Consider the following 26,540-nt stretch of genomic DNA (forward strand, 5'->3'; position numbering starts at 1 on the left):
TTACTAGACCTCCATGAATTTCTTGAAAAGATAAGAATTTTCTTTTATCACCAGTCATATGATGCGAGCATCCACTATCTATAATCCATTCATCTTTTTCTTCAATTTTTGCTGCCAGTGCTTGCTCTACCGGTTTGACAATAGGTGTTGGTTGATCTTCTTTTATTGCAACAAAATCCCATCCATTATCTATTGGATCTTCATCTGAACCATCTGTAACACCTTCATCCACATAGTTGTGATAACCCACCAAATTTGATTTCCACAAAAATTGAGTATTATTTTTTTTTCATTATGTTTTAAATTCAATTGCATACTTTGGGCATCCATCCAATTAGGATTAGGCATTCATCCATCCCGGATGAGCTTCTAACCGTACAGGTTAGGCAATTGTCCATACGGGACGTAAATTTCCATCTATCCAATACGGGATAGGCATCTACCCATACGGGGTAGGCATCCATCCAAACGGGATAGGAGATGCTCTGGCCAGAGACTTAGACTCATCGGGACCATTCGGGTCCTGAGCCACTCACTAAGTACTACACTCTTCTAACAAGAATGCACCAAGGTCGCTGTCCTTAGGAGTAATTAAAAATAACACAAGCTTGAATTCCGCCTCGGAATTTGGCTTAAAGCCTCGGGAAGTCAAGCGAATCCATACGGGATTCCTTCCAAGTATGCATTGAATTAAATTGATTATCTTATTTTTCAATTAGGATTCTTACTCAACCAAGCCTAGACCCCACCCACGAATGCCTGAGTACGAGGGACAACTTCGTCCCAAGACTGCCTACATACCCGCTTCGGCAAGGGATCAAGGCGTAAAGTATGTAGTTCTATTTTCTAATCTATGGTTTCATGTAAACTGATTTGTGGGTACGCAACCCTTTCTAGGGTCAGTGTCCTAGACAGTTTCTCTGCGGTTGCTACCCATGATGGTAGCACTTAAGCGAAGGCTCAAGATGGCCTATTGCTTGTGGCCTAAAGAAAAGAAAATAACTAGGTCCTAATACTCATCATGAATGTCACCCAATTGCAAAATGCCAATATCCCTTCAAAAAAAAGAAATCAATTTCATGAGAGCTTTTAACTTGACCATCCCTAAAAGGGGTTTACTATGGTTTATCTCAACAGATGTGAAAATCATTTAAAAGTTATGTTATTAAATTATCGATCCAAGGGGGATTACCCGCCCCTTGGATTTTAACTTCCAAATGTCCCTTATTACTCCCCGACGATTTATAGGGACGATGCCATAGACGTCGTTAATGCAACTTTATTAGGCGTTAAGTGCAGTAGTTCAACACGACGGTATTACCCGTAAGCATGACCCAAAGGCACCATATATACCGAACGCTGCTAGTTTTGGTTTTCCAACTTCCTTTGTTTAGTTTTCTAACTACGGAAAACAAAAATGAAAGCGTAAATAATTGAAATAACTACTTGAAGTGTAATTTGCATAATAATGACCATCACGAAACTTGCATAATAGTAATTGTATGAAAGATGTAATTATTCCATAAATAATTCGCATGCTATGAACCATCAATGAAAGCAATTAATCTATGAGAAATTTGCATGACGTAAGAAGATTTAACGAGTCCAAAATAACGATTAAATTTAAGCATTCGTATTAATGTAAGTTAACCTCTAAAGACCAAATCAAGTGTCCCAATGATTCTTAATGGGTTGAGTAACTTAATTTTAAGAGAATATAGCCTACAATTTTAAAACTTACTAAGGATAATTTAATCATGAACTTGCTACATATTAGCCCAATTTTTCTAAGTCGAAATACGATATCTTAAAGTTTACACTGAAAAGAAAATCATTATTTCCTAAATGCCATTACTATCCAACAACAAAAAAAATTTAACTAAATAACCAATAGTAATTAACATAGAGTATTAATTTATATATAAAAGAAAACCCCAAGTTAAAATTTCAATTTACAAATTAGAAAGAAAGAAAAAAACTTTAATTAAATAACTGGTTTTACTTTGGGTATTATATAGGGTGCGGGGTGGGGACCACGGGTCCCATCACCCCTGCAGCCCTGCATGCGCAGGTCCGCAGGGATGAGGGGATACCGCGGGCCCCTCCGTACCCTTGCGACAGTTTTGATGTAACCGATGCATGCTGCCGTCCATTTACGTTAAATGTCGTGCGTTACGGAGTTCAAGGGGGATTTTTCTTAAAGTTCGAAATGATTTCTTTTTTTTGTTATTTATATATATATATATATATATATATATGTATATGTATATAAATATATATGTTCTTATATATAATAATATTATTATTTTTTTTTTATACAGGAGTATTGCATTTTTAAATTATTGAAAATCACTCAGAGAAGGGTAGATAACAGGTATGTTAGAAATAATAATAATAATAATAATGTTAAAGATTAAATTTCAGGGACAAAATACAATGAAGCAGTAACCAGAGAGGTTCTTCTTCTTTTTTTTTTTAATTTCTGTTGTTCTTTACACAGGGAGATCTATTCACAGAGAAGAGAGATGATTTATTTATACACATAGGGAAAATCTTAAACGTATTTCTACAGAGGATTTAGATAACCAGAAAATGAGAAATCTTAGAGAGATTGATTATAGCAAGATCCTTTCAAATATACATTTCAGACTTTAAATCAATAACTAGAGAAAGAATACATTTCAGACTTTAATCAATAAACTAGAGGAAAGAATACATTTCAGACTTTAAATCAATAAAAAGAATACATTTCAGATTTTAAATCAATAACCAGAGAAAAGAATACATTTCAGATTTTAAATCAATAACTAGAGAAAAGATTCTGGAGAAAGGAGATAAAGGTAGTTCTGAATTAGTTCTTCAAATCTAAAACTTAATAAGATATTTTAATGATTTAATCTGGATGGATCTAATTCTTATCAAAATTTGAAACGAATGGATCTAATTTTTATCATAAATCTAAAAAAACAATGAATCTAATTCTCATCAAATGACTCTAATCTCCTAAACCATTTAATCTACTTCTTATCAAAACTGAAACTAATTTTTTTTTTATCGAGAATCTAAAACAAATGAGTCTCATTCCCATCAACAATTTAATCTACTTCTTATCAAAAACTGAAACTAATTCTTATCAAGAATCTGAAACAAATGAATTTCATTCTCATCCTAAATAATTTAATCAAATCTAATCTGCAACAAGAATAAGATGCACGAAACTAAATTTGAAAAGAACCTGGGTGCTTGAAAATGGTGTAGAGTCCTCTACGAATCTTCCTTGATCCTCCAAATTTGAAGAGAAATCCTCCCAAACAAAATCTTAGCTGAAATGAAAATTGACTACAAAGGAAAATTTTACTTGCAGAATTTCTTATGGAATAACCAACCACTCTTTTTGAAACTTGTACATCTTTTATATAAAAATTTCAAATTTCCACTACCTAATTTTTAATTGAAAAAAAAGAGATTCTCTCCCAATTTGGCCTTCATGCAATTGATTAGACTTAGTGGGAGGAGTTACATGCAAGGTGGTGGAGAAGCCTCTAGAAGCTTCTTATTCCTCCTACAACATGTGCCTTAATTTGGGTGAGGGAATTTAAATAACCAATTAAAAAAATATACATATATATGTTTTCCATGTGTGTGTGTGATTTATTATTTTTATTCCTTTACAATATTCATTCAATAGTTTATCCAAAAGAATATAATAGAGTTTTGTATTTAAGTCAAAAGGTGATAAAGGAGGGTTGTGACATCCTCCCCCCCTTAATCTGTGCATCGTCCCGATGCACTTATTAAATGCATTCAAAAGAGTTTATAGTTCATGTTCAAACAAAAAAGGAAACAACTACTGCATCTCCTTAGTATCCTCCCACGTGGCATTCTTTTCGTCATATTGGTCCCATTGCACCTTGCACTGATCAACCTCTCTGTTGCACAACTGGCACTGGTGCCTCTCCAAGATTCTGAATGGCTCTATCATTATTCCTCCCATTTCTTGGACCTGTAAGGCATCCCGATTCAAAATGTGTCTCTCATCAGGTACATACTTTTTAAGAAGAGATACATGGAAGACATCATGGATTCGGCTCAATTGGGGAGGTAAGGCCAACCGATAAGCAACTGGATTAATTCTTCCCAATATTTCAAAAGGTCCGACATAACGAGGTGCAAGCTTAGTCTTTTTCCCAAATCTTATGGAACTCTTGTGTGGCCTAACCCTTAGGAAGACTTTCTCTCCTACCTCAAACTCCCTTGGTGTTCTGTTTTTGTCTGCATAACTTTTCTGCCTATCTGAGGCTTCCTTCAATCTTTGCCTAATTTCCTTAGTTTTCCTTTCCATTTCTTTCAACATATCTGGTCCAATAATCACTCTATCTTCAAGACTATCCCAACTCAAAGGTGTTCGACATGGTCTACCATACAAAGCTTCAAAAGGTGCCATTCCCAAAGATGTTTGATATGTATTATTGTAGGCAAACTCTACCAAAGGTAGGTACTCTTCCCATTTCCTCTGTTGGTCCATGCAGTACATGCGAAGCAGGTCTTCCATAATCTGATTTGTCCTTTCTGTCTGACTGTCGGTTTCCAGATGGTATGCGGTGCTAAAATTTAGTTGAGTTCCTAGAGCTGATTGAAGAGTGGTCCAAAACCTTGAAGTGAATCTTGCATCTCTGTCTGATATGATTTTCTCTGGTATTCCATGCAACCTAATTATTTCCTTAACGAAGCATCTAGCCAAGGTGGGTGCATCATCCGTCAGATTTCCTGGTATAAAGTGTGCCACCTTAGTGAGTTTGTCAATTACCACCATTATTGCATCATGCCTAGAAGGTGACATGGGTAACCCTTGTACAAAATCCATGCTAATAACCTGCCACTTATGTTGAGGTACATCATACAATTGCAACAATCCAGCTGGGTGTCAATGTTCTACCTTTACTCTTTGACACTCCAAACATTTAGCTACATACTTGACAATATCACTCTTCAACCCTTGCCAAAAGTATAGCTTCTTTAGATCTGCATAAAGTTTGTTAACTCCTGGGTGGCCTGAATAAGGGGCATTGTGAGCCTCCGACAAGACTACTTCCCTTAAATTCCCTGAATTAGGAATATAGATTCTATTATTGTATCTGAGCAACCCATCTTCATCTAATGTATACCCTTCGACCTTAGGATCGGTCGGGTTGTGTCTTATAGTTAATTTGACTTGCTCATACCATGGGTCATGTCCTTGTTCATCCATTACTTGCCTTTTGAAAGAGGTTTTGAAGGTTGCTATAGTCATCAAGTGTCTCCTCCTACTTAAGGCATCTGCCACCCTATTTTCTTTTCCCTTAATATATTCAATTTCAAAATCATATTCACTTAGAAACTCTAATCACCTTCTTTGTCTGGCATTTAAGTGAGGTTGGGTAAAGATGTATTTTAGTCCTTGGTTATCTGATTTTAGCTCAAAGGGCTTCCCTAGCAAGAAGTGTCTCCATTTTTGCAGGGCATGCACAATTGCTACCAACTCTAAGTCGTGGGGTGCATAATTGACTTCATGAGTCTTTAGCTTCCTAGATTCGTAAGCTACTACCCCTTCATCTTGGACAAGTACTCCTCCTAACCCTTCAATAGAAGCATCTGTTATGACTGTGAAGTGTCCATTTGGATCTGGTACCTTTAGAATGGGTGCTAAAGTTAGTTTTCCCTTCAAGATTTGAAATGCCTTATCACTTTGCTCGGTCCATACAAACCTTTTGCCCTTCCTTTGCAACGAGGTGATGGGGTTTTCTATCTTAGATAATCCTTCCACAAACCTCCTATAGTAACCTGCTAGCCCCATAAAGCTTCTTACCTCTGAAACATTCTTAGGGATTGGCCATTCTACTATCGCCCTTATTTTATCTGGGTCGACTGCTATTCCTTCTTTTGATATTATATGCCCAAGATAGTGAATCTTTTCCTCAAAGAAGGCACATTTGGACAATTTCCCATATAACTTATGTTCTCTCAATCTTTGCAAAACAATTTGTAGGTGCACTAAATGTTCCTCTTCATTTCTAGAGTAAATCAATATGTCATCCAAAAATACCAAAACAAATTTATCCAAGTAGTCATGGAGTACACTATTCATTAGGTTCATGAATGCAGCTGGGGCATTAGTTACACCAAAAGGAACTACTGTGAATTCATAATGTCCATACCTCATCCTGAAAGCTGTCTTCGGAATGTCTTCTTCCTTAATTCTGAGTTGATGATACCCTGACCGGAGATCTATCTTTGAGAAAACTGCCGCTCCTTTCATTTGGTCAAAAAGGTCCTCTATGCGAGGTAAGGGATACCTATTCTTTATGGTGACTTTGTTCAACATCCTATAGTCGATGCATAGCCTTAAGGTTCCATCCTTCTTCTTAACAAATAAAACTAGCGCTCCCCATGGTGATACACTTGGCCTTATTAATCCCTTAGCTAAGAGTTCCTCTAATTGCATTTTGAGCCCTTGTAATTCGGTTGTGTTCATTCGGTAAGGTGCCCTTGATACTGGTTCAGCTCCTGGGAGTACTTCGATAGAAAAGTCAAACTTTCTCTTAGGGGGTAAACCGAGTAATTCTTCTGGAAAAACATCCTTAAACTCCTTTAAGAAAGGGGTATTTTCAAAGGTTGGTGTATTTTCCTCCTTTCCTTCATCAATTTGAACCATAAAGATTTGTCCTCCTCTTCTCCTTTCCTTCTTTAATTGCATTGCTGAGATAGTTTCTATATTAATGGGTTTAAACTTTCCTTGGATTTTGACCCTTTTCCCCCCATCATCCAAACATTCAACAACTTTGTTATAGCAATCTACATTAGCTTGATGGTCTGCTAACCAACTCATTCCCATAATTACATCATATAATCCTAGGGGTGCCACATAGAGATCTACCCTTGTTTCGAACTCAGGGAATTGTACCCTTGCCCTCGGTAAACACTTAGTTACTTCCCTAGTTGCCTTATCCCCATATTGAACCATCCATGATGACTCCATTTGATTAACTTTTAATGCATATTTGTTTACTAATTCAGGTGAGATGAAACATTTAGATGATCCAGTGTCAATTAGAATTGATATTGGTTGTTCAAATAGTGTACCTGTAGTTTCCACGGGAACATTCTGGTATCTTCTTCTTTGGTTCCTAACCGCTGCATGAATCCTCTGTTGGGGCCCTTGTTGGGGTTGATTGGCCCTAATTTGTCCTTGCATCCTGGGGCACTCTCTAGCAAAATGATTTTCCCCGCACATAAAGCATCTGCCTGGAGGACCTCTCCTACCTTGATTTCTAGGGGGATCATTCCTTGTTTCATTTCCCCTGGGTGGATAAGTTATCCTGTTCTGCTAGTCATTCCTGTTATAGTTGCCCCTGTTATCATTGCCCCTGTTATTATTGCCCCTGTTATTATCATTTCCATTCCTCTGATATTGGTTAGGTGGTGGTCTCCTTTCGGAAGAGTTATTCCTTTGACCCTTGTTGAAATTAGTGTTTCCATTGAATTCTTGCTTCCTTTTAAATGAGTGGTTCCCATTATAGTTCCATCCTGCTAGTGTTTGAATCTTCCTCTCTTGCCTTAGGGATTTTTCAAGTACTTCATTCATATTTCTGGGTCCATGCATGTCAACCTCTGCCCCTATGTTGGTATTCAGCCCCAAAATGAATTTCCTTGCTTGGCCTTCTTCATCCTTTTGGTACATAGGCACATATTTAAGCAACTTGGCGAATTTATCCTAATATTGTTGAACGGATAAGGGCCCTTGACATAGATTATGGAATTCTATCACTTTCTCATCAAAGAATAATTGAGGAAGCCACCTATCTCGAAAATGGTGAACAAATTGATCCCATGTGATCGTATCCCTATTATACCCATTTTGTTCCTTGGTGTTGGTCCACCAACTAGCCGCCTCCCCTGTGAGTTTATAGGAGCCCCATAAAGCCTTGGTTGTTTTGCTAAAATCTCTTAGCTCAAAATATTTTTCCATTTCGTTTAGCCAATTCTTAGCCCCTTCACCAATCTGCCTCCCATCGAACTTAGGAGGGGTGATTTTCTTTAAGTCCTTGGAGAGTTCCAATATGTTATTTTCCTTTCCATTACCCATCACATTTCCTTGATTGCTACCAGGGTTTCCATTCTCGGTACCACTTCTGTTCTCATAGTCATTCTGCCTTTCCCTAAGGTCCTGCAGTGATTGTTCCAAGAAGTTGATTTTATCTCTTTGTTCGGTTAGAAGGTCGATTATAGCTTGGACTCCATCTCCGTTATTCCCTTGGTTGTGTCGAACCTCTTCATGATCTTCCTCATGGTTTCCTTCATGGTTTTCCTCATGGTTTTCCTCCCTTTGACTCCTAGTACGTCTTCCATTACCCCTTCCTCTTCCTCTTCCTCTTCCTCTTGCCATTCTAGGTTTTACCTGAAAGTTAAATTATGTAGTTAGTTTTTTTTTTTTTCTTTTTTGTAGAATAAAATTTAATTTCTATTATTGTAAAACATTCCCTTAGTTGAATAAATTGAAGTGAGCACAACGCCTAGATTTGAACCTTTGCTCTGATACCACATGTGATAACCCACCAAATTTGATTTCCACAAAAATTGAGTATTATTTTTTTTTCATTATGTTTTAAATTCAATTGCATACTCTGGGCATCCATCCAATTAGGATTAGGCATTCATCCATCTGGGATGAGCTTCTAACCGTACGGGTTAGGCAATTGTCCATACGGGACGTAAATTTCCATCTATCCAATACGGGATAGGCATCTACCCATATGGGGTAGGCATCCATCCAAACGGGATAGGAGATGCTCTGGCCAGAGACTTAGACTCATCAGGACCATTCGGGTCCTGAGCCACTCACTAAGTACTACACTCTTCTAACAAGAATGCACTAAGGTCGTCGTCCTTAGGAGTAATTAAAAATAACACAAGCTTGAATTCCGCCTCAGAATTTGGCTTAAAGCCTCGGGAAGTCAAGCGAATCCATACGGGATTCCTTCCAAGTATGCATTGAATTAAATTGATTATCTTATTTTTCAATTAGGATTCTTACTCAACCAAGCCTAGACCCCACCCACGAACGCCTGAGTACGAGGGACAACTCCGTCCCAAGACTGCCTACATACCCGCTTCGGCACGGGATCAAGGCGTAAAGTATGTAGTTCTATTTTCTAATCTATGGTTTCATGTAAACTGATTTGTGGGTACGCAACCCTTTCTAGGGTCAATGTCCCAGACAGTTTCTCTACGGTTGCTACCCACGATGGTAGCACTTAAGCGAAGGCTCAAGATGGCCTATTGCTTGTGGCCTAAAGAAAAGAAAATAACTAGGTCCTAATACTTATCATGAACGTCACCCAATTGCAAAACGCCAATATCCCTTCAAAAAAAAGAAATCAATTTCATGAGAGCTTTTAACTTGACCATCCCTAAAAGGGGTTTACTATGGTTTATCTCAACGGATGTGAAAATCATTTAAAAGTTGTCTTATTAAATTATTGATCCAAGGGGGATTACCCGCCCCTTGGATTTTAACTTCCAAATGTCCCTTATTACTCCCCGATGATTTATAGGGACGATGCCACAGACATCGTTAATGCAGCTTTATTAGGCATTAAGTGCAGTAGTTCAACATGACGACATTACCCGTAAGCGTGACCCAGATGCACCATATATACCGAACACTGCTACTTTTGGTTTTCCAACTTCCTTTGTTTAGTTTTCTAACTACGGAAAACAAAAATGAAAGCGTAAATAATTGAAATAACTACTTGAAGTGTAATTTGCATAATAATGACCATCACGAAACTTGCATAATAGTAATTGTATGAAAGATGTAATTATTCCATAAATAATTCGTATGCTATGAACCATCAATGAAAGCAATTAATCTATGAGAAATTTGCATGACGTAAGAAGATTTAACGAGTCCAAAATAACGATTAAATTTAAGCATTCGTATTAATGTAAGTTAACCTCTAAAGACCAAATCAAGTGTCCCAATGATTCTTAATGGGTTGAGTAACTTAATTTTAAGAGAATATAGCCTACAATTTTAAAACTTACTAAGGATAATTTAATCATGAACTTGCTACATATTAGCCCAATTTTTCTAAGTCGAAATACGATATCTTAAAGTTTACACTGAAAAGAAAATCATTATTTCCTAAATGCCATTACTATCCAACAACAAAATTTTTTTAACTAAATAACCAATAGTAATTAACATAGAGTATTAATTTATATATAAAAGAAAACCCCAAATTAAAATTTCAATTTACAAATTAGAAAGAAAGAAAAAAACTTTAATTAAATAACTGGTTTTACTTTGGGTATTATATAGGGTGCGGGGTGGGGACCACGGGTCCCATCACCCCTGCGGCCCTGCATGCGCAGGTCCGCAGGGATGAGGGGATACCGCGAGCCCCTCCGTACCCCTGCGACGGTTTTGATGTAACCGATGCATGCTGCCGTCCATTTACGTTAAACGTCGTGCGTTATGGAGTTCAAGGGGGATTTTTCTTAAAGTTCGAAATGATTTCTTTTTTTTGTTATTTATATATATATATATATATATGTATATGTATATGTATATAAATATATATGTTCTTATGTATAATATTATTATTATTATTTTTTTATACAGGAGTATTGCATTTTTAAATTATTGAAAATCACTCAGAGAAGGGTAGATAACAGGTATGTTAGAAATAATAATAATAATAATAATGTTACAGATTAAATTTCAGGGACAAAATACAATGAAGCAGTAACCAGAGAGGTTCTTCTTCTTTTTTTTTTTATTTCTGTTGTTCTTTACACAGGGAGATCTATTCACAGAGAAGAGAGATGATTTATTTATACACACAGGGAAAATCTTAAATGTATTTCTACAGAGGATTTAGATAACCAAAAAATGAGAAATCTTAGAGAGATTGATTACAGCAAGATCCTTTCAAATATACTTTTCAGACTTTAAATCAATAACCAGAGAAAGAATACATTTCAGACTTTAATCAATAAACTAGAGGAAAGAATACATTTCAGACTTTAAATCAATAAAAAGAATACATTTCAGATTTTAAATCAATAACCAGAGAAAAGAATACATTTCAGATTTTAAATCAATAACTAGAGAAAAGATTCTGGAGAAAGGAGATAAAGGTAGTTCTGAATTAGTTCTTCAAATCTAAAACTTAATAAGATATTTTAACGATTTAATCTGGATGAATCTAATTCTTATCAAAATTTGAAACGAATGGATCTAATTTTTATCATAAATCTAAAAAAACAATGAATCTAATTCTCATCAAATGACTCTAATCTCCTAAACCATTTAATCTACTTCTTATCAAAACTGAAACTAATTTTTTTTTTATCAAGAATCTGAAACAAATGAGTCTCATTCCCATCAACAATTTAATCTACTTCTTATCAAAAACTGAAACTAATTCTTATCAAGAATCTGAAACAAATGAATTTCATTCTCATCCTAAATAATTTAATCAAATCTAATCTACAACAAGAATAAGATGCACAAAACTAAATTTGAAAAGAACCTGGGTGCTTGAAAATGGTGTAGAGTCCTCTACGAATCTTCCTTGATCCTCCAAATTTGAAGAGAAATCCTCCCAAACAAAATCTTAGCTGAAATGAAAATTGACTACAAAGGAAAATTTTACTTGCAGAATTTCTTATGGAATAGCCAACCACTCTTTTTGAAACTTGTACATCTTTTATATAAAAATTTCAAATTTCCACTACCTAATTTTTAATTGAAAAAAAAGAGATTCTCTCCCAATTTGGCCTTCATGCAATTGATTAGACTTAGTGGGAGGAGTTACATGCAAGGTGGTGGAGAAGCCTCTAGAAGCTTCTTATTCCTCCTACAACATGTGCCTTAATTTGGGTGAGGAAATTTAAATAACCAATTAAAAAAATATACATATATATGTTTTCCATGTGTGTGTGTGATTTATTATTTTTATTCCTTTACAATATTCATTCAATAGTTTATCCAAAAGAATATAATAGAGTTTTGTATTTAAATCAAAAGGTGATAAAGGAGGGTTGTGACAATAGTAACATGGCTTGTCTTTGTTTTTCTTGAATCTATATCTCTGATATTCAGGGTTAGGCTTATATGATCTTTTTTCTTCTTCCCTTAGTCTTGCATGTCTATTAGGACATCTAGATGCCATATGACCAACTTTATTGCAATTAAAACATTTGAAAGGTGCTTTACCTTGATACTTTCTTTAGGGCCTTTAGGCATTTTCCTTGCAAATAGTTCTTCAAGTTCTTCATTTTCTCTCCTCATATCTTCAAGTTCTTTTGTATAAAGTGTTTTCCAATCATTTTTGTTAGATAATGATGATGATGATGATGATGTTGATGATGATGCTTTGAAAGCTAAATCAGTCTTTGCAATAGCAACAAGACCAAATTCTTCAAGTTCAAATGCTGAAATTTTTCCAACCAAAGTATCTCTAGAAACTGAAGTATTAGGCAATGTTCTCATTTTATTAATAGCATTACATCAGTCTAATAATCCCATGATTTGTTGATTGGATAATGCGCTCAGAAGTGCTTCTCTTGCTTTGTAATCATTTTCCATTTCTTTAGCCAATGTCGATGGATGAGGTTGATTCGGAACAGGAGAAACATAGCCAATCTTTGTAACATCCCATATATATCTTCCAATGCAATTCAGATGTGTTTCCATTCTGATCTTCCATATGCCATAGTTAGTTCCATCAAGCTTCAGATTGTCCTTCCTAAAAATATTTGTTGTCATAGGATCTCCTTAGGCTGTTAGGCCTCTACAAAAAGAGGACTTATCTCTGATACCAATTGTTAGGTCCTGGGAAGGACAACTGAGAGGTGGGGAGTGAATCAATTGTGAACCAGTTATCAATAAATTGTAATCCAAATGCAAGTTATTCCAATTTAAACTTAATGCTAGTAAACGAAACTTAAGCATCGGTAAAACAGATTAACAGTTATAGTAGTACCAATTTAACTTAATACATAAAACAGAAACATAAACAATATCCACAACACATAACACAGAGATTTTGACGTGGAAACTTGGTAAGGGAAAAACCATGGTGGGAAACCTTACCCACAATTAGATGATACTACTAGAGATAGTATGTGTATACAAATGGGGTCTGCACATGCAAAAAGGCAAACTACCTAGAGCTCACTGTTCAATCACAAATTAGGAGTCTGTTGTTCTCAAATTCTGATTCCCCTTAAAAAACCTTATAATAAAATAATAAACTCTATCTACAGAAGAGAAATCAAAGAGAAGGAAACTTCAAAGCAACATATGACAAGGTTTTATAACCTTCTACACTTTGAACTTATCCAAAGTTAATGCCGGTATACCTTAGGTGAATTCTTTCACACTTTTAAACAAAATCCATAGTAACCATTGTCCAAAAAACTAGTGGATCTTATCGCCTCAAAATTAACTGAAATAAAGAAATAAAACTTATGCTCATATTTAGTATCGACCTACAAGATGTGTAAAAGATAACCACAATATATACCAGTGCCTTATCTAGGCCACAAAGTCATCTAAGTTCAAACAATAATCTCACAATTAAACATCTCCATTCATCCCATCACTTCGGCTTCTATAAAACCCCACATATGCCTGACATACATAAGAATTTACCCTCATCACAACTAGATAGCATTCATCAAATTCAAAGTCTCCCACAAGGAATTTACTGATAGAAATGTTTCCTGCATATTTAATTCCCCTCCTGAAGAGAAAAGATAAGAAACGCGTCTATTTAAGATTGCCTTACAATCTATATTAAAATGAATAACCCTATATTACTCAAATTGAAAACAACAAATATTTGCAATCACACTTGAAGACAACACACATTCTAGGCTCAAAGTTGATGGTCTGTGTATTGATATTTAATTCAGAAAATATTACAAGACTCTTGAATGTTCTCCATAAGACTTAAAGAAAGCTCAGATAAATTTTTGCAACGTTTTCTTACAACTAGTTATGATCCTTTTTTAGAAGTCTTGGTATCCATTTATAATAATATGGATGCATACAAGCTTCAGACGTTGCAAAAGAAAGTTTGTTACAAACAAGACTCTTTTCCAAGAAGCGATTACAAGTCCTTTTCAACATCTGTGGCTTCCTCTACTTGTTGTTCTGTTGCAACCTCTTCTAACTGCTCTACATCCATCACCGTGTACTTTCTTGTCCACTCTTGGTATACATCATTAGCAGGCCACAAGAATTTAATCACTTTCCCTTCTTCTTGGCTAATATTTTCCAAGAGTTCCTCATTTTGTTGACCTCTGAATTTAGAAAACCGTAGTGTGATTTGATTTTCTCTATCTCCTCAATTGTTTTGACAAATAGGGAAGTATCATCTATATTAATGATTCCTTTTATTCTTAATGATAGGTTGGATTCTAATTTATTAAGCCATGTTTGTTTATCCTTCAATTGAGTTGGACTAGCAAAACCCCTTGGGAGTAATTCAAATACTTGATCAGTGTACTCTTTCTTGTACAAGTTGATCTTTCTATCTACATTATCTACTCCTTCTACTAACTTTGTTAGATCCTTTGTTATGTCACAAGTGGATTTGATAATGGGGTCAACCCCTTCCTCATCATAAGATACACAAATAAGCTCTAGATAGTGCTCTTTGGGTTTCCACTTGTCAAAAATAGGCATTACAAAAGCCTTATCTCGATTGAGCTCATTCCACATGTGCAAAAATAGGCATTAAAAAAGCCTTGTCTCCATTGAGCTCATTCCATATGTACAAAAATTTTCTCATGTTGTTGTACATTAATGAGGACCCTATGGTGTCAGCAAAACTCAAAATTGTAGTTCTCACTCTCTCTTCATATTTATTTGCAAATAGGGCTTGGGCCTATTTTAGCTTCTCCAACTCATGGGGAGTGATCTCAACCAATTGCGAACTAGAAGGTGCTAGAGATGTTGGGAATTCAATGATAGGGCTAGTAGGTGGAGGTCGTGCAGGATAAGAGGCAATCATCAATGTTGAGAACTCACCTTGATGATATTGTCCTACTAGTTGTCTTTTCAACTTGGCAATGATGCTATCTTTACCCATTACCTCCTCCTTGGAATTGTTGCAAGCTTTTAAAACTATCTCCAACTTAGCTTGGAGATCTGCCTTTTCCTTTAACTCTTTCTCTGCCACTGCAATACTAAACTTTGCAGTCTCTAGGACTATGCTAGTAGCCTCCGCCACCCCAGTGCTTTGTACTCTATTCACTATCATACCTCCAAGATAGCTTGACCCTGGGGTGTCCTTTTTCTTTCTATTTTCATCTCTTTTCAGATACCACATGACCAGGGTAGCGTCATCCTTGTTGAAGGTGACTCCTTCCATAGGCTTGGTCTCCTTCTTTACTGCCTCTAAGACCAAGGCATTTTCTATATCTCATTTAGGGAGAATGAGTACACCAACCTTTGCTACCATGTCTCTTCCTCCCTCAGGAGTGATGGTTTTGAACTTGATGACCATTTCTTGCTTTATTTCTTCCTCCACCATAGTTGGATCCTTGTGGGGCTGCTCACTCTTCCTCTTCTCACATCTAGCATTAAACTGATCAATGTTCTGCTTCCACATGAATTGCATGAAAGCTCTTCATGTTACAAAGTTGCTATTAGCCAAAAAATCCTCACTGGCTTTTTTAATATCAAGATCCAGCTCCTGGCCTTTGAACTCATTAGTTTTTATGTTCATCTCAACATTAAGGGGCTCTTATGGCATTCCCTCTTCTACTTCATCATAGGTGTAGGCTATCTCCCCAAGACTGCCTAACTGTAATAGTTGCTTAGTTGCTCCATGTTCATCTCCTATATGAATAGGGGATTAAGATGGGGAATGCAAGGGCTCATCAGAAACTTCCTTTCCCACCCTTTGCTTCTTTTAGGAGTCTTGAATATCAATGACATATTGTATTTTCCTCTTTCCTCTTGAAGTAGAAGGCTCCTCTGTTTTTGGCACCAGCACACTGTATTTGGACTTTTTATGTAGCACATAATCACCTAGAGGGATTGCTTTAGTAGATGTAGACTTAGTTAAAACTAATCTTTCCTTCTCAGGGTTATTTTTAATCACTGCCTCCCTCTTCTCTTTCAATGTTTGCATTACATCTTCAAAACAAAGAATTAAGAATTTTGCCTTTTCCTCAAAGGGGTGGAAGTTGGACAAAGGGTCATAGCTAGTGTCAAATTGGTACACAAAATCTAGGGCCTTCTTGTAGGCCACCCACTTTTCTTTCCTTAGCTCTTGCTCATCCAAATCAAACTCATTTCTGATGAGGTCTTCAGGGAATTGGAATTTGTGAGGTCTACCTCTGCATACTGTCCTTTTTCTGAACATGTCATTGAAGAAATCTTCAGGGTTAGTATACCTTGATACTACAGTTGATAAATGGTAAGGTTGAAGGAAATCTTCAAAGCACTTCCAACCACCTTTAGTTATTACAAACTGATGTGCTACAGTTATTGTAGGGAAAATGGTCCCTTTACCTCTACCTATTGGCTTTGCCTCTTACACACTTCTAATCTGCTTGAGGACTTCTACACTTCCTATTTTTAGTGGGACCTGATATGAAAATAAAAATGGAGTACCTATGAAACCATACACTCTGAAAACTATGGAAATGGGGTATAAGTACATATCACCCCAATTGTGGACAATTTTAATATCTTTAGCAAACTCCTTTGGCATAAGGAACTCCAAAAGAGCTTTAGGGACTCTTGGATTCTCTAAGCATAAAAGAGTCCTAATCTTGGATGCAAAGCACTTATCAAACCTCAAGTAGCTAGCATCTTCTCTGTCCCATGACAACACTATGCTCCATAACTAAACTGGCATCTTCTCTCCATCCCTTTCTTTCATTAGATCCATTCCATTTGCAAAGTAATCACCACCCTTGAATAGAAATAGGTACATGAGGAGGGAGTACCATCCAAAAGGCCTATCTACTTTTCCATTCTTTATCCCTATCAAGCCTTCATGGATGGCATCAATAATATAGGGGGCATAATCAAATGTCACTACCAGAGAAGGATTTAAAATTTGAGAAATCATTAACATGTAATGAGTTGGCATGTTTGCTTCAGCATCCTCTCCAAAAACCTAGCAAAGTGAGTAGTATAATCCCTTGGCTCTAAGAGTGAACAGATTTAAGGAGAAAGGCTCCATGGTATTAGGTCCTACAATAGTTAATCTACCTACTTTAACAAAGAATTCTTTAAGAGGCCCATTCCTAAGATGATTCCTCTATGCATTGTAAACCTAAGCCAATGATTTAAAAGTGATGGGTTCCAAGTAATTGGACACTTCACTGAGCCCAAATACATCTCTGAACACCTCATCATTTTTTTCAATGAGGTTTTTTCCATTTACGTCACTAGCACTCTTTGTAATGGGGTCATAGTTGTGTGCAATTTGAGTTAGGAGATCCACATCCATGAACACTCTAGGGACCACCAATTTGCCTACATCCAACTCCCAAATATTGTTCATTGGGGCTGGGGAGTGTCTCATACTGAATCCGACCTTGAATAAACCCAACCCAGACAACCCTGTATGTGGGTCTCTCAGCCAATTGCCTTTGTCATACAATCCTTCTCCTATTCTTAGGCGAGGAGCTTTTGGCACCAACTCTTTAACCTTAGCTGCCATGTTAGTTGACATGGTTAACTATTCCAAGAAATCTCATAGATTGCCCTCTCATGGTAATGAACTTTCCCTGAGAACTCCCTTTATACTATGCAAGTAACTTAATTACTAACCACAACAATTCTATAATAGAACAAAACCCCAATTCAAACAAACTGTCAAGTAATTGCTAAGCAAAAATACAAGAAAACCTGTTCTTGGCTTGAAGAAGTCTTCTCTGCACCCTCCTTTTCATAACAGCTCTTCAAAATAATGCCTACATTCAATTGATGTGAGACCATATATGGTAATTGGGCTCTTAAATGAGACATTGATACCGCATGCTTCAGTCATCCCTTTATAATTGAATTCATGAAAGAATTCAAAAATTTGGCACCAATCAGTCATAACATGTCTGTGTATTTTCTTTTCACTCTTTCACCTTTTCACAGAGCATAACACCCTTGCATGTTCATTTAGCGAAGTCACACCAACTGCTAGATCAAATAAAACTTGGACTACCTTTACCCTTTTACCTTTTGTCATCCGGCAATAGGATACAAATCCTTTCGCCATTTCGTAAATGGTAGCCAAAGCGCAGTTTAACCCAGCGAAGCCACGCTAGTCGTTTGATCAGATGGAACTTGATCGGTCTTTATCTCTACTTGATCTTACTATGTTAGTGTCGGGCCCTACCTCCTTTTCGCCACTTTGCGGGCTTTAACCCTCGAACACTTTTCTTTGACGAAGCCACATGAACCATTAGATCAAGCTCAAATCACCCAGTCTTTAACCCTAACGAGGACTATCAACATCACTAATTAACCATGCTTCATCTTGATAGCTAGCTATTTTTTCCATTTCATAGAGGTTAAGCCGCAGGCATCTTTGGGCCATGAAATAATGAAAACCATTGGATCGACCTCGAGATGGATACCTTTTAACAAGCTTTGAACCTTTTAAGTGGGCCCTTTATTCAAAAATCACTTACCCTACTTTCTCTCTAGTTAACAAATGTCACATGGCAGTCGGCCATTAGCTTTGGAAGTCCCTCGAGTTTAGTTCTGAGTCAGCCACATGTCTTACTTCACTATTCCCACATAACTACTGGTTGCGCCTAGGCGGGCCCTCAACTACCCTTCAGAAACACGTGGCATTCAACACATCACTATCAAACCCTACAAAATGCACCAGCTGTCATGCCACGTCATGCCTTCATGTGATTTTCACCTGTCTTTCACCATTTCACGAATATTAATCTTTGTTCAGCTTGTAGCCATGAAACCAGGAGAATCATTGGATTTAAACAGAGTTGATCAGCTTCTAACTTTGTGCCTTGCCTATACTTTGGTCCCACCAGCCTTTTCGCCATTGCGTAGGCTTTAATTCACTAGCATCTTACCTTCGCGAATCTATGCGAGCCATCAGATCTCAAGAACCTCCTCATTGTTTATTCCTTTTATGACAACCTTGCCTGGGCCTACTATGAACCACCAACTGAGCACCTCATCACTGCTCTGTCATCACCAGCTGGACCTACCATCTTCACTGCCACCTTTAGTGGGACCCACCACCTTTTCTCTACTTCTCGATTAATAAACCTCGGGCATCTCTCAGTCGCAAATCAAGGCAGGCCATTGATCTCTTTCAAACCTGATTGCCTTTTAGTCTAGGGATAAGTCCTCACCACTAGGTCCTGCCAAACCTTTTCGCTATTTCACAATAGGTAACTTGCATGCTTATTTGAGCTGCAAATCAACATGACCCGTTGGATTCAAAATGAGATGGAGTCTCGTTAAGCTGGCTACCAGTGCACCTGGTCAGGCCCACTTATGCCTTTTGTTATTTTGCAGAGGCTAACACACTAGTAACTCTGCCCAATGAAACAACAAAAGTCATAGATTTACCTGAGATTTGTGTGATACTTACGAGGCCCGACAAACATTAAGAAAAGGCATATGAGATAGGTGTAACATTTTACAAGTATTTAATGACTGCCTAGGCAAATAACAATGGGGGGACACTCGTACGACTAAGGGACCCATCACTTAAGTGAATAAAGTAACACAAAATTGGTAGCCAAAGGGTTTTTATTAGACATCCAAGCAATTAAAACCTAAACCCTAAACCCCTTTGGACTTAAAATATTTTTGAAGCAAAAAGGGCATACCTGACTCAAAAACTTCATAAACTTAGCCAATTATGGGAAAAGAATACCCATTTTTTAAACAATGATAACAATAGCTCTGACTGGGGATGGTTGATCGCAAGACCAACACAAGAAACTTAGAAAACTCTAGAGAAATAGACCAAAAACAAGCCCAAAAACAACTAAAGCAAAACTAAATATATAAAAACAAGGACCTATTGTGCATGGACTTCAAGAAAAGTAACACTTCAGGAATTATCCATGCACTGGAAATTCTTGTACTTCATCATTCATATTCTTTAGAAATTATGAGTCTTTTCCATTCACATCATAGACCACAAAGGGGCCAATCCATAATGACTCAAACTTCTTATGCTTTCCCTTGTCATGTCCTTTTGCATTCCACTAAAGAACAACATCACCAATTTGAAACTTTCTCAATAATGTCCTTTTGTCAAATAGATACTTAGACTACAATTGGATCTTCAAATTTCTCTTATGGGCTAAAGTTCTGATTTCTTCCACTTCCACCATCTGAATCATTCAGTCCTCCATAGGCTCAGACAACTCCATGTCTTTAGCTTGTAGGAATTTATATACTGGGAGAAGATTGTTCACTAACACTCTAGCTTTTGTACCATAAACCGGTTCAAAAGGTGACATTCCAATGGCCTTCTTGATAGTAATTCTATCAGCCAACAAAGCTAATTTCAACTTTTGATTCCATGACCTCTTGTTCTCTTCTAATATTTTCTTAATAATGTTCAAGAGGCTTTTATTACTGGATTTAGCTTGTCCATTCCCTTGAGGATGATAGGGTGAAGAGTAGGACATAATTATCCCATGACTAGTGCAAAATGTAACAAACTCTTCAGACCTATAACTCATAGCATTATCCATTACTAATTTTGCAAGGGCTCCAAATCTAGTTATAACATTATCTATTAGGAAATCAATGACAACTTTACTTGTAGCTCTCCTAGTGGGTATGGCTTTGATCCATTTAGTAAAATAGTCAGTTGCTACTATAATCCACTTGTGGCCTCTTCCTGATCTTTCAACAATTTTTCCAATAAAATCAATGCCCCACTGGACAAAAGGGGCTTCCACTGTGATCAGATTTAAAGGTAAAGCTCCTTCATATTTTACCTTGGATGAAAACCTTTGGCATGGGTCACATTTCCTAACATGTTCATGAGCATCTAAAAATAAAGTAGGCCAATAATACCCAGCCCTGACTATCTTTCCAATAGTTGTCTTATCAAAGTAATGACCTCCACATAGTCCATCATGCATTTGAATCAACACTTTCTTGGCCTGGAATTCATCTAAACACATTAGTAATGCCCCATCTCTATTTCTCCAAAAAAGGTCACCCTGAATGAGAACATATTTTTGAGACTTAAGCTTTAGTGTCCTTTTCCTGATTTTGGGTCATCCCTTCTGAAAATGTAGCATCTCTCAAGAAATGTACTACTTCTGAATACTAGGCTTGCTTTTCAATGTTGGTGACTACAATGTTTTCAACTTCAACATTGTTTATTTCAACATCAAGAAGATTGGATTCAGCCATAAGCTTTGCCAGGCCTAAGCCTCTCACCAATTTGGTGATCTTTATTTCCAAATCAAATTCTTAGATTCTATTAATCCATCTGCACCTTTTGCCTATGACCTCAAATTGGGATAAAATGTCCTTGACTATAGCATGTGGAACATAAGCAACTACTTGTGCATTTACAAGATATGGCCTGAAAGCCTTGACAGCTTTAACCAAAGCATATGCCTATTTTTCCATGATCTCATAATTCAATTTTGTTGCTTGTAAAGACTTTCTATAGAAAGCTATGGGATGTTCAAATCCCTCATTATCCTTTTGCAACAACACTACATCTGCTATATGATATGAAGCAAAAGAGAACAAAGAAAAGGGTTTACTATAATCTGGGGATTTCAACATAGGTGCTTCTTGAATAGATCTTTTAGTCCCAACAAAAGCCTTTGAAGCTTCTTGATCCCAACAAAATTTTGTATCCTTCTTGAGTAGTCTAACAATGGGCTTTGCTACCTCTGCAAAGTTTGCAATGAATCTTCTAACAAAATTAACTTTGCCTAAAAAAGACTGAATACCTTTAACACTCTTTGGTTTAGGCACATTGTTTATTGCTTCAATTCTTTCAGGGTCTATCCTTACCCCTTCTTTGGAGACAATATGCCCCAGCAACTTCCCTTTAGTAATAGAAAAATGATAGTTCTTGGGGTTTAATGACACACCGAATTCCAAATCCTTATTGAACACTTTTTCCAAATGTCCACAGTGGTCATCAACCCTTTTAGAGAAACATGTTAAATCATCTTGGTACACTACCATGATGATGTTGATAAATTCCTTGAAGGCTACATCCATAGCTCTCTGAAATGTACCTCCAACATTTTTTAATCCAAATGGCATTCTTACATAAACATATGTTCCCCAAGGAGTGGTGAAAGCCGTTTTGAATTGTTCAGATTCCTTCACTAGCACCTGATTATACCCTGAGAAACTGTCCATCATTGACAAAAGATCATAGCCAGTTACTCTCTACAACATGGCTTCCATATTGGGAAAAGAATAATTATCCTTTACGGAAGAAACATTTAAATTTCTAAAATCAACACACAATCTTATGTCCCCATTTTTCTTTCTAACTGGGACCAAATTGGAGACCCATGAAGAATGTCTTATAGGTTTAATAATCCCCCCTTCTCTTAGCTTAGTCAATTCTTGTTGCATCTTGGTTTCTAGCAGGGGATTAAGGTCTCTGCTTTTGTCTAAAAGGCTTAGCATCTGGAAGTAAAGGAACTTCATGCTAAAAAAGGTCTTGTCTATATGCCTTTAGGTCTTCATAAGACCAAGAAAACACATGCTTATATCTCTTCAATAAATTAATAAGATTAGTTCTGACATGAGGAGGCAAGTTTTTTCCAATGTATACCAACTTAGGGGATACAACTGTCCCCAAGTTTACTTCCTCCAATTCTTCTAATTTGGTAGTAGATTGTTGGTGCAGGTGACTATCATTATAGCTAAACATGTCCTCAAGCTCTACTAACCCTTTTGGTATCTCATTTGTTTCCAACTGAACCAAGTCATTGCTGAGCACTGTCTCTCTATTGTCAATCACCTCTACTAATGCATTGCAGTCAATTTTCTGTCCATCATAATCATCAATGCATTGTATGAACCTAAGAATATCTTCATCATCGGCAAAAACTTGCCAATTATAAACATTATCAGGGATGGCAGGCCTAGATTTTATTTCCACAGTGGATATGCCGGTTAGTGTTGCATCATCATTTTTCAATGCAACATTGGATAAAAAGTTTTCCATGATATTCTTTGATCTCTCTATCCAATTAATAGAAAAAGCACTAAAATACTCAATGATATCCCAAACTACATGCTTATATCTTTTCAATCTATCATTTTTTGATGCATATTTGGATCTTACCTAAGAGACAACCAATTTTGAATCTCCTAAAACTTTCAACAGTTGTATCCCATGCCTCTTTGCAACTTCAAGCCCCAATAACAAAGCTTCATATTCTGCAGTGTTGTTTGTGCACTAAAAGGCTAATAAAAAGGAATATTTAAAAGTTATACCCGATGGGGATACAAAAAGAACTCCTACTCCAGACCCTTCTTTGGAGCAAGCTCCATCAAAATACATTTTCCATAAACCATTCTGTTGTGATTCTAATTCAATCAAAATGGATTCAGTATTCTTTAACTGAGGTAAAATTGGTTGCACCCTAAAGTTGTCAAGATCCACATTAATCATGCAATTGAGCATGCTAGGATCTACATTCTCAATTACTCTAGGAGTACGTTGTTCTCTATATAACTTGACTTGATTCCTATTGATTGGGATAGTAGCATAAGATAAATCCAATTGGACATTTCCATCTACAATTGATGCCCACTACCTAGATAATAACATGCCATAATGAGGCTTAGTGTCAGTGACAATAACATCCATCTTATATGTCGCTTCAGGAAATGCTGCTTTCTTCACTTCAACATCTCTCATTGTACCTATCATAGGCACTTCCTTGTTATCCATAGCATAGCATTTCCCATACACTATAGTCACTGATAATCCTAATTCTTTCATGATACCATAAGGCATTACATTAGCAACTGTACCTGAATCTATCAAACAATTTTTTATCAACCAGTTATTTACTAATAAAGTGACATAAAAAGGATCTACCTATGAAGGCTCTTGAGTAATAGTTGTTCCAACATAAACCTCTGGGGTTTGGAACTCTTGATCCTTTCCATTTTTAATTGAACCGGTGGGTAGTAATGTTACTATCAGATATATTAGAAAACAAAGAAAAGACAACTTCTCTATGTTATTTTATTTTTAGTAACTCTATTAATGGGACAATAACTTTCATTTGTGTAAGATCTTGAGCCATGTCAAATGTGGAATTTCTGCTCAACTCAGCATTAGCTTTAACTCTTTCTGCCTTAGGCTGACTCACCTTCTTTGTTGTGACAGCTCCTTGTGTATCATTTGTATTGTTATCATTTGTACTCTTGGGTACATCTTTAATTTGATCTTTCTTTTCTTGACCCATTTGAGGGGTAGTAGCACTACTTGTTGCCTTTTTCTGAAAAACCTCTTTTATAAACATAGAACAAGGTTCACCCTGATCACTATCCTTTTTGGTGCTCCTCAGGTTATAATTGTGCTTTGCCTTAGCTATAGCAACTTTGGTGATATTTTTTACTTCTTCCTCACTAGGCCTTCTAAGATGAACTTCATCTTCAATGGTTACCACATTCAGAGTAGGATTCCATTCAAGTGTTAGTTGTCCTTGAAAAGACCTTTTACTATCCAACACATCACAAAATTCACTTTGTATAGATTCCTCATCACTTTCTACAATGGTTTCAAACATATTAATATCAAGCTCAGCCTCTTTCCATAGGGACTCTTCAAGGGCTTGAGCAATTGCACACTGATGAGGAGAATGTGGCCTATCACAAGTAATACACCAAGGAGTGTTCTCTATATTGTGAACATTTTTTCCTTTTAAGGGATCAGGGGTGTCTTGGCTCTGAACATTCTTAGGCTTCTTGTTCTGAGGTTTACCATCCTTCCAGTTGGTATTATAAGGCATATCATGCAATCTGGGAGGTCTATCTTGCCAATTATAGTGAGGCTTATCATTTTTATTTACATTAGCAGTTAGATACTTCATAGTAGTGGCTAACTTTTCTATCTTATCTTCCTCCTTAGCAACTTTGTTTGGTTGCTGTTTTGTTTCTTGCCATAGCCCACCATCAATTCTTCTTCCTAATTTTCCGAATGCTTTCCTATTTCTCTCCATATTGATAGCAATTCTGAATGCATCTCTCAGGTTATGTGAATTCTTATCCCTTAAAATATAAGCCATTTTGGAATCAAATGCATTATAATAAGTGTTCAAGCACATGTTATCATCTAGTCTCGTCACCTGATACAAACTATGCATGGCTTTCTAAAAACTAGCATTGAAATCAATGACCATTTCATTATCATATTTTCTAATATTATTGAATTCATTTAATATGAAACTCACATTTGTTTTGTCACCATATTGTTCTTGAAAGCAATTCCTGAAATCCTCCCAAGACCCAATGCTATTAACATGGAGACCCCTATACCAATCTCTTGCATTATCTATTAGGGACTGGACAAATAATTTCATTATGACATCTTCATCAACTAACTCATAATCATTTATCAAATTACCATAAGATTTTAAATGCTCCTCTGCACTAATTGCATTATTTCCAGCAAATTTATGGAGTCTATCTCTTAACTCAGTAGGAACATGGTTGGGATATCTTGGGATTCCATCAAAAAATAACTGTCTATATTGTTCTAAGTTGATAGGTCTCCTTTGGAAGGGGTTAACAACATTGTTATTACCCATGTTCATTCTCATAGTAGGGATTTGAGTCTGAGAGATTTGATTAATCTGGTTAATTATAGGGGCTTGACTGCTATTGATGTATTGATAAGCAAAGTGGGATGAATTTTAACAGGGGGGAGGGAAACTTGCTGAGGAATAGGCTTATTGAGATCTTCTGATTGGAAAATGATAGGGGGAGCTTTTAGATAACCAATTTTTCTTTTGACTTCTTGGTTAGCTACCTCTAACTCAACCTTCTCTAACTCCATTTGTAGATCTTCTTTCTCTTTCCTCATTCTTTCCATCTCCCTTTCATGTGTTGATAATCTATGAGAGATGTCCACCATAGTCTTTGATCCTGACCCGCCTTCCATGCATTTTTTCTTTCCTTTATCAACCTCATTTCTAACAGGCTGTGGGTCAATAAAAACCTCCTTATTTGGTTGGATTACTGACTTATATGCTGGTTTGGCTTTGGGAACTAGAATTTCCCTGATCACAGGACCTCCATCATCACTCTTTTCCTTTTCTTGGGCCAATAATTCAAGATAAGCAATCTGCCTAAGAAGCCTATCTCTTTCCATCAGTTTTGCTTTGACTTCCTTCTCCCTATTTTCTTCTTTTTGGGCTCTTAAGGAGATTAAGTGATGAACCTATCTATTTAGGTCTTCTATTTCTTGGGACACTTCATCTTCATCAGGGAAAATCTCCTCAGAGTCAGATATGTTAAC

Source organism: Cryptomeria japonica, chromosome 5 (genome assembly GCF_030272615.1).
Source record: "Cryptomeria japonica chromosome 5, Sugi_1.0, whole genome shotgun sequence".
Lineage (NCBI taxonomy): Eukaryota > Viridiplantae > Streptophyta > Pinopsida > Cupressales > Cupressaceae > Cryptomeria > Cryptomeria japonica.